The sequence below is a fragment of the Lepisosteus oculatus genome, chromosome 6 (genome assembly GCF_040954835.1).
Source record: "Lepisosteus oculatus isolate fLepOcu1 chromosome 6, fLepOcu1.hap2, whole genome shotgun sequence".
NCBI classification, from domain to species: Eukaryota; Metazoa; Chordata; class Actinopteri; order Semionotiformes; family Lepisosteidae; genus Lepisosteus; species Lepisosteus oculatus.
The window spans coordinates 35,392,256-35,407,207 of record NC_090701.1 but is presented as its reverse complement, the minus strand read 5'-3'; the positions used below and the strand labels follow the sequence as shown (position 1 = coordinate 35,407,207).

The window sequence follows — 14,952 nt, the reverse complement described above, 5'->3', positions numbered from 1 at the left end:
TCCTCCTTCTATTAAGACCCAAAATCCTCATAGGCACCGAAAAAGTCATCCCAGTAGGCTTCTTCAGAACACACAGTAAACATGAACCAGTAGATACAAACATAAACTACTGTATGTGGACGTAAATTTAAAACCCAGAAGAGGAGACAGGAGACACTTCTTTACCCTGAGAGTTGTGGGCATCTCAAACAATATTGTTGATGAAGTTTACACCCCGGCTATTTTAAATTAATCAAAGGATAAGATTCTCAAATCAATTATTGGAGCTACTAAATTCCAAAAAGGCCTCTTTTCATTTGTAAACCTTTTTACATTCTTAATACTACAATATCTCAACAGGGTAATGTAACACAAAAAACAGTAGAGGCAGATGATAACATAAGTTAGCAATCAAGAAAGGATTTCAAAGAAAAGGTAAGATGTTCTAAGTATTAGATTCACAGTATGTTTTGATGTACAGTATCTAGGTTACCTGAGGGCAATTTATTTCCTCATGAGGCTCTGCAACATAAATCTACTCACTGAAGCATCTTGTCATGGGAAGCACAGTGTAAAATGGCCAATTCAGCAGGACTGATCACTTATTTAGGTACTACTTTATCACAAAGGAATATCACAATAATACTGGAGTTTACAAAATTCTGCACCAACATTTATGTTGTAACTGACATTGAATTAAATTTCTGCAGTGGCCCAGCATTTCTGACAGCTCTGAATAACTCAAGGTCAACAATATTCATAATGAATATGAACCACTGTAACACTGTATCAAAACGGCCTTTCCTTTCTCCCTTGGATGGCTCCGTGTATTAATCAAAGACAAAACTTAAAATGTCAAAAACTGTTATTCGTCCACTAAAGGTATACTATTCTCCCTTTTGTTTAGTGTGTACAGTAAATATATTAATAGGGGAAGCCAATGCTTTAAAACTTATATCGTTCTTTCTCACACAAATGGACAATTCATATCCAGATTGCAACATTGCAATGCTAGGACCTGCATTATCTTGAAACCTTCATAACTAGCTTGAATGTTGGCTTAGCTTAATAATTCTAGGTAATTTAATGTACATACTGTTAATGCAAAAATATGCAACACTGCTGTTAGGTAATCTGCTCTAGTTGTATTTCAGATATAAAGGCCAGGGACCATCTACTGTTTAAGAGAAAGTAAGCTTAGTTGTGTAAAAGGGCAATTGTTATATTATGCTACATACTGCAGATAACGTACAACTGTGCAGTCTACACATAATTATTTCTTACATGGTTTATCTAAAGGTCTCTCATTCCCCAAATAAATTCCTCTCATTTTTAATCTTTTTTATGTTCTTATGGCTATTGACACATCTACTTTATAGGATGTAGTAGTTCAGGTGGGTAGCTGCGTCAGCATGCGTAGGCTGCAAAGGAACAAGTAATAGGTTTATTCCATGCTGAAAAGAGAAGAAAGAAAACACAACGTTTCAGCCGTGGAGACACCTCACCCCTGAAGAAGGCTTTACTTTATACGATGTAGTAGGAAGAGGCAGTACTGCAGTGATCCTTCCTTTGAAAAGGAAGGTTTGGCATTGCTTGCAAAATACCAATACCGTTGTCCTGGGGCTTTTTTTGGATATTGATCCATAGACTCAGTGTTTGCAGGGACATCCTCCCTCCCCACCCCCCACCCCCATCCTGAATGCTAAAGCACAAATGTCCTTTCCCCCATGAAAAATGTATTAGTCCCAGCAACATCACGTAAGTGGCAACCCTAGATAGCTGCCGTGCTCTAATCACCCCTTTCACAGATGGCATTTTTCACGGCAGCCTGTTGTCTACTAAATGAAAGCTGCTGCCTGTGATTATATTTCACTTGCACTGAGTGTGATAGTCAGTTTTTAGTTAATGTGTTAAACCTCCCACTGTGCTTTATTGGGTTCATTTCAAGTCACTGATGCAATACATTTCCCTTCAGATTTCATGTTTACCAAAAGAAGCCCCACAGTTGCTGGAAGCTGGAATCCCCTTAAGATTCAGCAAACAAATCGTATTAAAGGAACAAGTAGTGATGGGTTTATTCCATGCTGAAAAGAGAAGATGGAAAACACAACGTTTCGGCTGTGAAGCCTTTCACACACCTGAAGAAGACTTCACAGCCGAAACATTGTGTTTTCCATCTTCTCTTTTCAGCATGGAATAAACCCATCACTACCTGTTCCTTTGCAGACTACGAATGATGACGCAGCTCCCCACCTGAACTACTGTAAATCATATTAAACCCCACTCACCCATGAAGAAAGGTTTGAAGTATGAAATGCTTTCATATGAAGAAAATTCATATACAAATCTTAAAAATCTACATATCATCATGCATAAAAATATAAAACATGTAAGACTATTTTAGTGGTATAGATCTAAGGGTAACACACTATAGGAGGGCAAGGTGTTCGCCTGAGAGGTCAAATCTAGTTTTTTTTATTTAAAATATTCTGATTGGTCTTTGGATTGGATTTTTTTTTAAATCCTGTTCTTTACACATATCAAGAACATAATGTTAATACATATATCCATTCATGCTCTGCTGGACCTCAATGTTGACGAGAAAACAGACATGGCACTGTTGATAATTCAATCTATCTGAATAGATTAGGGTCTTTAGTATATATTCTAACTGCTTTAATATGATAGTATATATTCTAACTGCTTTTATTATGATTTAAATTTAAAGTTCAAACAACTTTGACAAGACCCATGAATTACAGTGTTGCAATAATAATTATCAGAACATTTTTAACTGCTTCATCCAATTTATGGTTGCAGTGGACCTGGAGCCTATCCCAGCAAGCAATGGGCACAAGGCAGGGTACAGCCTGGACAAGACACCAGTACATTACAGGGAAAGCACAAACACAAACATACAGTATACTGTACTTACACCAAGGTCAATTGTCATAGAAGACAGAACAAATACCACTATGACTTAGGGTTCTGGGGGAAAACCAGAGCACCTGGAAGTTACACAGATGAACACAGGAAAACATACAAACTCCAAGCAGATAGCACCCCAGATCCAGAATTGAACCCAGGGTCTCAGCACTGCAAAGCAGCAGTGCTGATCACTGCATCACCATGCCACCACAGAACATTGACCAAATGTATTATTGTTAAAAAGACTCCTTTGCTTTTCCTCACCCTCGCCTAGCAGGATTGATAGCTTTAAATTTTGGTTTAAATCTTATCTGACTGATTATAAACAATGTACAGTATGACTTTTTTGGCATTGTTCTTCTTTGACAAAGTTGGTGTTCCACAGGACTTGGTCCCATTGATTTTTGTATCTGCTATATATTCTACCACTGTGCAAAGTCTTCATAAGTATGGTATACAGTAATTTCTTCAGTAATTTCCATTAAAAATGAATGAAAAAGAACGTAATCTGGACTTTAAACAAGGTGTTATGATGACTGGTTCTTTTTAACAACTGTACCAGTTTTAGACTGAGTATGAGGCTGGAATTAGTCCACATCTGTGCAAAGAATCAAATGCAAGCTCTGTGTATTTCAGGCATTATTACTGTAATGCAGTGTTTGCTGGTGTATCCAAAAATGTCATAAACAAGTTGCAACATGTTCTGAACTTAGCTGTTTGTAAAATATCTTAAACTAAAATACTTGGGAATATCTGTTCTGTTCTGTTTTCACTTCCTCTCACTAGCTCCCCGTAGATCTCAGATTTAAAATCAAAATACCACTGCACCTCTTTAAGGGGTTCAGTGCTTCAGCTCCTGACTACAACAGTGAATTGTTATCTCCTTATACAACATTTGCCCTCTTTGGACTCTGTTCTTCTCTCAGTTCTAAAAACTAAAGCTCTGTGCCTTGGGAGACATTCTGTTCATCTGTCCCAAGGCCTATGGAATAGAACTATAAAAATGTTAAGTAAAGATGATGATTTTTATCATCACCTCCTGAATTCATAATTATTGATGAAAGACATCAATAAACACAGACACCAAAACTCATTCATTTTTTAGGGTTACCCTGATCTGTTAGCACAACTTGAGCCACCTTTTCTCCGGGCATGCCAGCTAAATTGGTTTAGTAAGTAGACAAAAGCAAAAGTCTTATAAAGTCACATAAGGGTTTTTACTGTTTGACTTACAGATTTCCTTTCACAAGCATTGCTACACTCCCCCAAACACAGCTTTATGATATTTGTGTATCTTTCATACCACTAAAAGATAAAGAGGTATAACACTCAGAATATCAGTTTATTCCCCAGTATCACAAGATTGTTACATTAACCATACATCTCCAAATTTAGGTGTGAGTCAGTACCTGGATGGGAGACCTCCTGGGAAAAACTAAGGTTGCTGCTGGAAGAGGTGTTAGTGGGGCCAGCAGGGGGTGCTCACCCTGCGGTCCATGTGGGTCCTAATGCCCCAGTATAGTGATGGGGACACTATACTGTAAACAGGCGCCGTCCTTCGGATGAGACGTAAAACCAAGGTCCTGACTCTCTGTGGTCATTAAAAATCCCAGGGTGCTTCTCGAAAAGACTAGGGGTGTAACCCTGGTGATCTGGCCAAATTTCCAATTGGCCCTTACCAATCATGGCCTCCTAATAATCCCCCTCTATGAATTGGCTACATTACTCTGCTCTCCTCCCCACTGATAGCTGATGTGTGGTGAGGGTTCTGGCGCACTATGGCTGCCGTCGCATCCTCCAGGTGGATGCTGCACATTGGTGGTGGTGGAGGGGAGTCCCCATTACCTGTAAAGCGCTTTGAGTGGAATGTCCAGAAAAGCGCTATATAACTGTAAGCAATTATTATTATTATTATTATTATTATTATTATTATTATTATTATTATTATTATTATTATTAAATATAGCTTGATTTCTAAGTACATCTCTGAAAGGAAATTATTGCAGTTTTAATACTGCTCTTAATTTGCCATGTTGTCAACCGGCCATAAAAAAAACAACTTCCCATTTGATATCGGAATAGTAACATAACTATCTTTCATTAATCACATTAGCCACCACAAAGCAGCCCATAAAACACACCCTGTTGGCAAGAATATCAAAGACCATTTAAATATTCAATCAGCAAAGTTTTAAAATGCTCAAGCTGTCTTGAGATTTTAGTAGAATCTGGCCAAGTTGACACATTAAAACAAGTTCTTTTCGATATTTTGGAACAGGGGACATTTGCAATTGTCAAGCACAGAGAAGTCGATTACATACATGTAAACCTTCAAAAAAGAGTTCAATTTAAGTACATTTGCCAGGTTTAATGTAATCTTACAGGTACATCTAATTTATCAGGAATATAATCATTGGTTAATAAAAAATATTTATTGTAGCCTTTTAATTAATTAACAATGCAGCTGTAAATCTTGGAGGAAACATGGTAAAGCCACATTCAATCTACCCATCAAGGTTGTTCTGGTGTCAAAAACATCCTTAATCCAATTTGTGGTCAAGGTCTCCACAATCAATACCTGGCTATGATAAATGTATTTGCAGATATAAGAGGGAATTGAGGTTTTAGTTTGTGCATTCGTTCATACTTTCATTACGACAGTTTAATCTAACAGTGCATGTTTAAAACAATTACTACCCTCTAAGTGACAACCATAATACTTCTAATAAATAACTATTTTAGGGTCACCAATTTGATTATCGCAATTTATAGCTTAATGTTAAAGGTGAACCAATAAATTAAATCTTGATTTAGTAATAAGTTAATAACTTATTGAGTATTTACTTACTATATCTAATGGTGAGTATACAGTATTTTTAACTATCCCTATATACTTGTCACTCATATACAGTAGTCATGTTAAAAGGTTATTTGTAATACAGGATAGAATAAAAAATGCAACTATAAATTAGTTTTAGGGCAGTTTTACAGACATTGATTTATTGTGCATACCGTGCAGACCTTATATAAAGTATTTTAAAGATATAACACTGTATCCCACTAAAGGCTAAATTTGGGACTTGAAATGAGACAGAGATGAGAAAATGAGAAAGAAATGAGAGTAAAAACAGGACCGGGAGAGAGATATCAAGAATTGACAGCTTAGTTGTTGAATTAAAAATAAAGCAAAAGTACAATTACAGGTTCCATCAAAATTTAATGAAGAGACTGTTACCTTTATCAGCTTTCAGTGAGTTCCATTCTAAACAGCGTCAGTTAATTCTTACATCAAACCATGTCACAAAATTCAACAACCTACAGTAGGTTGAAATCCATTTTAACCATTATAGATTTTTCAAAGTTTTTAAAAGCAGTACACAGGGAACAGCTCCATAATTTAATATTGTCTTTGTTATCTTCCATGGGAAGCTACAGCAGGCACCAATCTTTCCACATTATGCAGTTTAATGAAACAAAAATGCACAATAACACAGTATTAAAGATATTTTATAACAAACATTGACCTTTTTTTTTTTTACTCTGCTAACACCGGCCTTATTTTTGGCGCCTGTCATAATCTTTCCCCCATTCTACATTTACAGCGCCTTGCAAAAGTATTGAAACTCTTTGCTGTGGCAAACCTACAGTAAATTAATTAAGGCACACAAAATTATCAAAATAAGCCACATAATTTGTTTGAGTGGCCAATGTGTGCAATAATAGTGATTCTTGTGATTTCAGTATAATAACACCTACAGTACTTGTTTGAGGTTCTTTGTTGAGGCAGTGAATTTCAAGCAAAGACTCAATCAAGAAGAATAAATAATTTTGTAAGAATGTCAGAGAAAACGTTAATGCAAAGCAAAGATCAAGAGAAAGGTACAAAAAATATCAAAGTCTGAATATCCTTGTGTACAGTCTACAGAATCACTACGACAGTGCCTAGATTAGGCCATATCTCCAAACTGGGATGCCAGGCAAGAACAGGATTGGTGTGGGATGCCACTGTGAGGCCAGAAGCAACTTTGAAAGAGCAACAGAGCTTAATGGTTGAGATGAGATCAAATGTCCACAAGTTAACATTCAACAAGCTTGACTTGTATGGCTGAGTGGAAAAGCCTCACCAATTCCACATGTACTTCACAGCAAAGCATTTAGTGCTACTGCAAACATGTGGCAAAAGGTTCTGTGGTTCGGATTTTTAAGTGTAATTGCAAAGCATAACATCTAGTAATCATGCTGTCAATGTTCATTCCACAATCTGAAAAAGCCTCAGTAAATCTGCCAAAAAGAATGAGTAAAATCAGTAGGCAAAGTTGGTAGAAATTTGTCCAAAAACAATACTTATGACATTTACTGTAACTTATCTTACCCTTAGAAGTCTTCAGTTTGATTATTCGAGTTTGGAATAAAATATTCCATCCATCTATCCATCCATTTTCTAATTGGTTTATCCAATACAGGATATCCAGGGAGCTGGTGTCTTTTCCACTAAGCAATGGGCAAAACGCAGCATAGACCTTGGACCGGACACCGATCCATCGCAGGGCACTCATAAACACACACTCATATTAAAGACAATTTTCTCCTACCAGTATGTCTTTGGACTGTGGGAGGAAACCAGTACACAAGGGAAAACATGGAAGAAAATACAAACTCCACACTGCCCCAGAGCTGAGAGGTACTGTAGCAATGTTTATTACTGCACCACCATTTGTATGTTCTCTGTGTTTGTATGGGTTTTCACCTGGTACTCCAGTTTCCTCTCACAGTCAAAAGACATAGTGGTCGGTTAATTTGCTTATGGGAAATTGGCCCAGGTGTAAGTGCGGATGTGTCTGTGCATGTCATGCGATGTACTGGCATCCTATCCAGGGTATATCCCACCCCGCAACGCTTGTTTGTCATGATTCACCTCACTAGCAGCCCTGAATTGGATGAAGCATTAGAAGAAGGATTTATATTTAAAGTACATCAAACTCAACCAGTAGTGGAGTTAAAAATGCCCTGTTACTTTTGCATTATCTCCATCTCTAGACTGGTGTCAGCATGTTACTGTAGTTAAGTCTGTTTTACTGTTAGAAACCGGTGGCTGGCATGTTTGCTGAGAGATACATTTTCTTGTCTTGTTGAGATTAATGGATATATCTGCTGTTCTGTTCCAGCTACATATTAATATATCACCTGTTTCCAAGTCACCTTAAAAAGATGCTTAAAGTCACAGTCACTAAATGCCATAACAAAGCATATGGAAACTAGAATTCTTGTAAGGAGTTCTTGTAATTTTTGTACTTTTAGGAGAAAGTTTGATGTATGTACAGATAATTCCAAAGGGGAATATTTAAAGTTCTCTTGAGAAAGCTGCCAAAGAAACACTTCCCAGTCACCTAGATGTTATGTGACTGTTTGTATATAACGACTGTGAGTGACATTTTATGTAGGACAATGGTAAAATAACCTTCGTTCATTTAATAATGCATATTAATTCATTTCTGAAATATTCACAAATTACCTAAAGCACAACTATGCGAAAACCTGACATTCTAATTACCTACAATTTTGGGTCTTGCAGTTGAATGTTGCAAGTCAAACTCAAGCAATCAGACAGATCAGGCAGATTCACAATGTAGAAGCAATCTAAAAGCATTTCTAGTCAGGTAGTAGACATAAAGGCAGAAGTTTTTTTTTTTTCTAGGTGACATTAATGGCTGATTTTTGAAAACCAATTTTTGGAAACTGCTCAAGTAGCTAAAATCAACACCACTGTCTAAACACTGGGAAGTAAGAGCAACTTATATAAACTAAAACTACACTAGGCCTGTCTACAGTATAACATCTTGGATAGGCTAACACTCTCATAATACAGTCTCTTAATCGTAAGAAAGGTTATGTAAATTGCACAGATTACAAATAAATGTTGAAAATACTGCTCAAACAGCATGCTTACATAAAATGTGTGATGCAAAAGTTCTACAAGTAAAGAAATTAGTTTCAAAGCCACAACATTACAAAGGGGTCCCAGTAAAACAACTATCTAGGTGCTTCACTACAGTTAAGGTACAGATAAGTAACAAAAAAATTAAAACAATTACATAAGTTAAGTATAATCAAATGTGAAGTGAAGTGTGACAGAGGTACAAACTCAAAAATATATACAACAAAAAATAATAAAATGGAACCTCATTACACATTAAAAAAAATAACTTTAACATGATGAGACTAATATTGAATTTCTCTCTAAAATTAAGAATATGGGTGTCATGTTAGTAATGTTGCAACAACAGGATTTTCAATATCTTCACAGGATTTTTTCACACCCATATACTGTATGTCACTATACATATTTAACATATAATTAACCCCATTATTCTGTGCTTTCATCACTTTGTGATGAAATTACTGTATTTTATGGAACGCACCATTCACGAGCATGTTCAGTATGCTTCTGCTCATATTTTAACAAAAAGCAAAGACACATTTCACCAATTCTGGTTTCTGTGAAATTCAGAGTTTGTTTTCATGAGTGGGCATTAATTATCGGTGGTAGTCCAGGTGGGTAGCTGCATCAGCATGCGTAGGCTGCAAAGGGACCTGGCTTCCACGGCTGAAACGTTGTGTTTTCTCTCTTCTCTTTTCAGCATGGAATAAACCTATTACTTATTAATTATTGGTGGGCATTAACCAGGTCCCTCTCTGGTTTCGACAAAACATCACTGACTCATTCTGCTTGCGTGATCCTGCAAGCTTGTAGTGACATCAGTGAAATGCATACTGCATGTCCAATTGGCACTAACTCCCTCTTATAAGGCACTGCACTTGCCAGATGTCAAAAAGATTAGTGGTTCTGACAGGCAATCATGGTCTACAGATCCTTGTTCTCTCTGTGTGGGTACAGGAGTCTGTAAAACCACATCTTAAGCAATAGGGAACTCCAGCTTAGAAAAAGTTGTACTACTCAGCTACTGTATAAAATGAATGGTTGGCCAGCATCTTATACTACAGATCACATAATATTATAGGTGGTTAAGCAATCTATGTTCTACTGAAGCTGGCTGACAAGCTTTCCTTAATCCTCAACAACACACTCAGGACAACATCACATTCCGTGCTTACATATGTAGAATCTGCAATTCCATACTCAACTCGGAAACCTGATAGAAACCTATCTGTCTATTATAACTCAAATGTTGTTTAAAAACATTTTCCAGTTTTTTAGCATTCTCCTCAAAGTAGTTAAATTATTCTAATTTTCAATTTAAAAAAGTTCTAATTTAGGAAGGCTTAGTTTGTTTTTAAGTTCTCCTTGTTTTAATGTTAAGTGCTTTCAGATAGTAGGTTGAGAAAGGCAATATACTGTATAAAGTAAAGGTGGTGTTGGAAAAAAACAGCTGTTTCCAAAAAGGCTGTGAAGCAATCTTTGAAATCTCTCCTACCACACAGAAAAACTTGATCTGCTCAAGAAAGACTAAATTATTCATTCTGTAATATCCTGCATTAAATCTAAAAGTACTTAATAAATAAGTCATATACAGTAACCTTGAAAATCAAACGCAATATGTTATGGAGTCATCTCAGATATTTATGTCCATCTATTTCAAAACATAAATTGTACAGGACAGCATAATAAATTGTCACATAAATGTACAAACAGGGGGAAAGACCAACCCAAAGCTCCAAAACCCTTATGCCTTAGTGTAAACATTTGCAGAACTTTGTTTCAAATTATTGTTTAGTTATCACTCAGTGGAACTCTGCAAGAGAAATACGAGACAAAATCAATTTAAGAAAATGACAAAAGAAGAAAGAAAGAGATGAGAATGCTATGATAGCATATTCAAGCCTTGGCAATCAGTTACCATGCTTACATCCTCCCATGCTGATTTCCCAAGGGGATACATTTGAAATGTACTCCCAAGAGGCTCCAGGAACATTTAAAGAGAACCTTCTTAATGCATCCAGAGACAGGAATGAATCAATATGGGGTTTCCAGATTAATACGGCCCCCTCCTTTACTAAGAGGTATATTTCTAACCTTGTGGACCATGGCTTTTGCACTAGTGAGATGAAGAACATTGTTTCCATTTATGTTTTTGTTTTGTTGTCAATACAAGTTCTGCATTAACAAATATCTATATGTTCTTCCTTTTGAAAACATATGCTTTAGAAAAAAGAAAAAAAGAATTTTCCCTGTGACCTTTTTCTATAATTCTGATAAAATACAACAGACACTGTTTCCTCAGTTCATTCATTACTAGTTTAGACACATTGCAGTGTTCAATGCCTGTTTCACTACAGTTGTGCAAATAAAGAGATACTGTACATATGATTGAGTAAACCTAAGTCCTCATCTTACACACAGTTAACCCAATGAAACAAATAACACAAAACATGATACTTTTAGTGAATTCTGGTCTTACAACATTTCGATGGGGTTTAGGGCTGGACTTTGACTAGGCCATTGTAAAACACAGTTTCTTCTTCTGCAGCTGTTCTTTTGTTAAATCTGCCTGTATGTTTAGGATTATTGTCTTGCTGCAAGACCCACTTTAGTTCAGCTTCAGGTCACAGATGGATGGCCTGACATTCTCCTCTAGAATCTTCTAATACAATACAGAGTTCATGGTTGTGTCAATGATGGCAAGCTGTCCAGGTCCTGAGGCAGCAAAACAGCCTCAAGCCATCATACTACTACCACCATGCTTGACAACTGGGATGAACTTCGTCTGTTGGTTTGGTTGGTTGGTTTTCATCAAGCGTAATGTTTCTCATTGAGGCAAAAAAATTCTACCTTTGATTCGTCTGTCTACAGAATATTGTTCCAGAATCCTTGTGGCTTGTCTATGTGCTCTTTGCTGAACTTTGGATGGACAGCAATGTTCTTTTTAGAAAGGAGCGGTTTTCTCTTATAAACCCATAAACACCATTCTTGTTCAGTCGTTTTCTGAAAGTTAAGACATGAACTGTATGTAACATTAGCCAAGTGGAGAGTGGCCTGCAGTTACTTTAGTGTTACTCTGGGGTTCTTTGTAACTTTCATATTGATTTTCCGGTTTGTTCTTGGAAAGTGTGGTAGCATAACTACTTTTTGCTAGAGTGACTGTGGTCTTAAACTTTCTCCATTTGTAGATTATCAGTTTGACACTGGATTGGTTGAGTCCCAAATTCTTTGAATGGTTTTTGACATCCTCAGAAGTTTCCTTAGATCGTGTCATGAAACACCCGTGAAAACCAAACTCACAATGTTCCTAATCTTTATATGGTGTGGGGCCTTCTAGACTCTTCTAGACTTCGAGACTCAGCCCCAAAGATCGTTCTACTAACTTATACACTATAATTACTTATTATAATTATATAATTACTTAATTACTATAACCCCAACTGGTTATTTACAAACAGATTGGTTTTTATTAAAGAATTCTGTTAAGGTAAAAGTAGAAACTTTTCAGATTTATCTTTAGGTCCACAAACTTTTCTTCTGCATTGTGTGTAATTCAATTCGGATCATAGATTACAAAAATGAAGGCCAGAAAAGATGTCTGTTTTTATCTCATTATTCACCTTATGTTTCTGGCCTACTTTTATGCGGAAGTCAATTAGCAACCACTGACAGTATTGTGCAAATGCTGCAGCATCCCCTCAAGAGCAACTGCATAATGTTCACAACATGACAGCCAACAACAACACAGTGGTTAGCATTGCTGCCTCACTGAAGCCTGGGTTCAAAACCTACAGTACGTGATCAAGGGAAGAACACACAAACTCCATGCAGACAGCACCCCAGGAATTGAACGCAGTGCCCCAGAGCTCCTAGGCAGCAATGTTAACCACTGCTCCACCATTTGTATGTTCTCCCTGTGTTTACGTAGGTTTCCTCCTGCTTTACAAAGATATGCTTGTAGGATAATTGACTTCTGGGAAAACTGGCCCTGGCATGAGTGTATGTGTTTTTGTGTCTGTGTATGCCCTGCAATGGACTGGTGTCCTGTATCCTGCTTTGTGAATGTTGCTTGCCTGGATAGGCTCCAGCTTCTCCGCAACCCCTGTTTCAGATAAAGTAGTTTGAAACTGAAAAGATGAAAGGATGACGACTACTGTAAGAGCAATAAGTACTCTAAATGGCTTTCTATCTACTTTTGAAGAATTCCTCATAAAGAAAGACATAAAATGTGTACAAATTAACAGCCCAGGGTAGTAATCAACCCTATAGTGAACTGTATGTGTAAACTAAACACACTTAATTTATTGTGGGAGCAATACTTTTCATTGCTGGTGTAAAGAAAACAGAGTTTAACCGAAAGCCAAATAATATGGAGGTATTCCCCTTTGATAACTCCATTTAATTTGTTATAAATGCCCAGAGAGAACATTATTTCTGTCATTTCAGTATCATTATCAGAAAAGTACTTGATGTAATGTGTCAATGAAGAGAGCAGGCAAAAAATGATTGAGTTTGAATGGGATTTGTAGATTGAGGGTTGTGTTGTTAGGACTTTGGAACAATTTTACTATAGCACTACATATAGTCAGAAATACACAGAGTAAGACTCCTGATGTTTTGAATCAAGTAAAGATAAAAAAGCAATTCACTAATCTTCCATTCCTTATACTTTTACTTGCTATTTGTAGAAGGTCAGAGTTTGGGCATTCTGCATGTGTGGTTAACCAATTAGAACTAAATCTGGCAATATTTCAGTACAGCCACGGCTGTAAGGAAAGCCGCAAACCTTTTGGGTTTGGCAGTGAACTGTTTTCACACTTGTTAGGCGATATTTTAGGAGAAGTGTGGATGAGAAAGGGAAAATCTGGACCACAAATCTTGCATGGAAGATCATTAACAGCTATACAGCTCTTTAACAGAATCCCGTAAGATATTTTGTATAAAATACAATCCACCATATCTGTCTTATTTAATTATTGCAGCTATGGGAGAGAACAATTCCCAACTGACACATATTGTACCTTTTTAGAACTACTGGGAATTTCATTATTAGTAGAAGTAGGGCTGAGATAGATGCACATATGTTTTATACATAATTTTATTCATAATGTGATTACTGCTTTGGTACGTTCATTTATCAGTATATGTCTCTTATCGTTACTAAGAAATATGCTTCACAAAGCCAAATACTATGGGGTATAGCTTGTACACAAAATGCGTGATTCATGGCATTGCGACACAGACAAGTCTATTTTCAGTAAACCCTAAGGAAAAGACCATGCCTGAGAAAGAACTGAAAGGGGGGTAGCTGAGGTGCGAAGGAAGTCAGTGTAGTTCAGACTGTATCTGAATTTTCAATTAGAGAGGGTGGTCAATTCCTCTCTGCTCACAGGCACATGTTTCAAGTGCTTTCTTGTCTATATCACCTTTCTGTTATTCAGCTGTCGCTTTCTAAGTAGGGCAGCCATAGTTCTCTGTAGGAGGATTATCAGATAGCAGCAAACAGCGACCTGTAAGTTTCGGTGGTGTCAGTTCAGCTAGTCATTACAAACAACAGTTGAAAACAATTAAACACCATCAAGTAAGTATTTGGATCTGTGCACCATATGTCTAAAACTCTGATATTGTTGTAACCATGCAACATTCTCTAAAAATTCTCTAAAATTTTAGGGAAAAAATAAGACTTTCTGCAGAAATAAGACTTTCTGTTTAGGTTGGATAGCATTATATTACAGCAGTTGTCTGGACTAGAGGGTTATGTAAACACTAACGTAAAGTTTGCTCTGACAATAAACCCCAAGGTCCTGTTCTCAGTAACCCTGCAGTTTCAATTGTTGATGCCATTGTTTGGTCTCTTGGTCCTGCAAAATTATTTTGATGAATCTTCTGACTGACTAATGCTGTTGTTGTTATCAATATTAAGTGATGATACTTGGTAACTGTTTTTTTTTCAAGGACTGTACAAAACAAAATCAAGATATAATATACACAGACAACATCAAAAAAATAAAATATCTACTATTTTGACCTTTGCTGGGAATTATTACGCCCCAAATAATAATAAAAACCTATTTTAAAATTCTTCTTTTTTACAACATTTTCACCCA

At 36.7% G+C, this 14,952-nt stretch overlaps 1 protein-coding gene across 1 annotated transcript in view; it reads right to left on the bottom strand.

Annotated features, from left to right (window-relative positions):
* scn5lab (sodium channel, voltage gated, type V-like, alpha b) overlaps positions 1 to 14,952 on the bottom strand; it is a 210,889-nt gene that overhangs the window by 173,959 nt on the left and 21,978 nt on the right. The window lies entirely within an intron of this gene.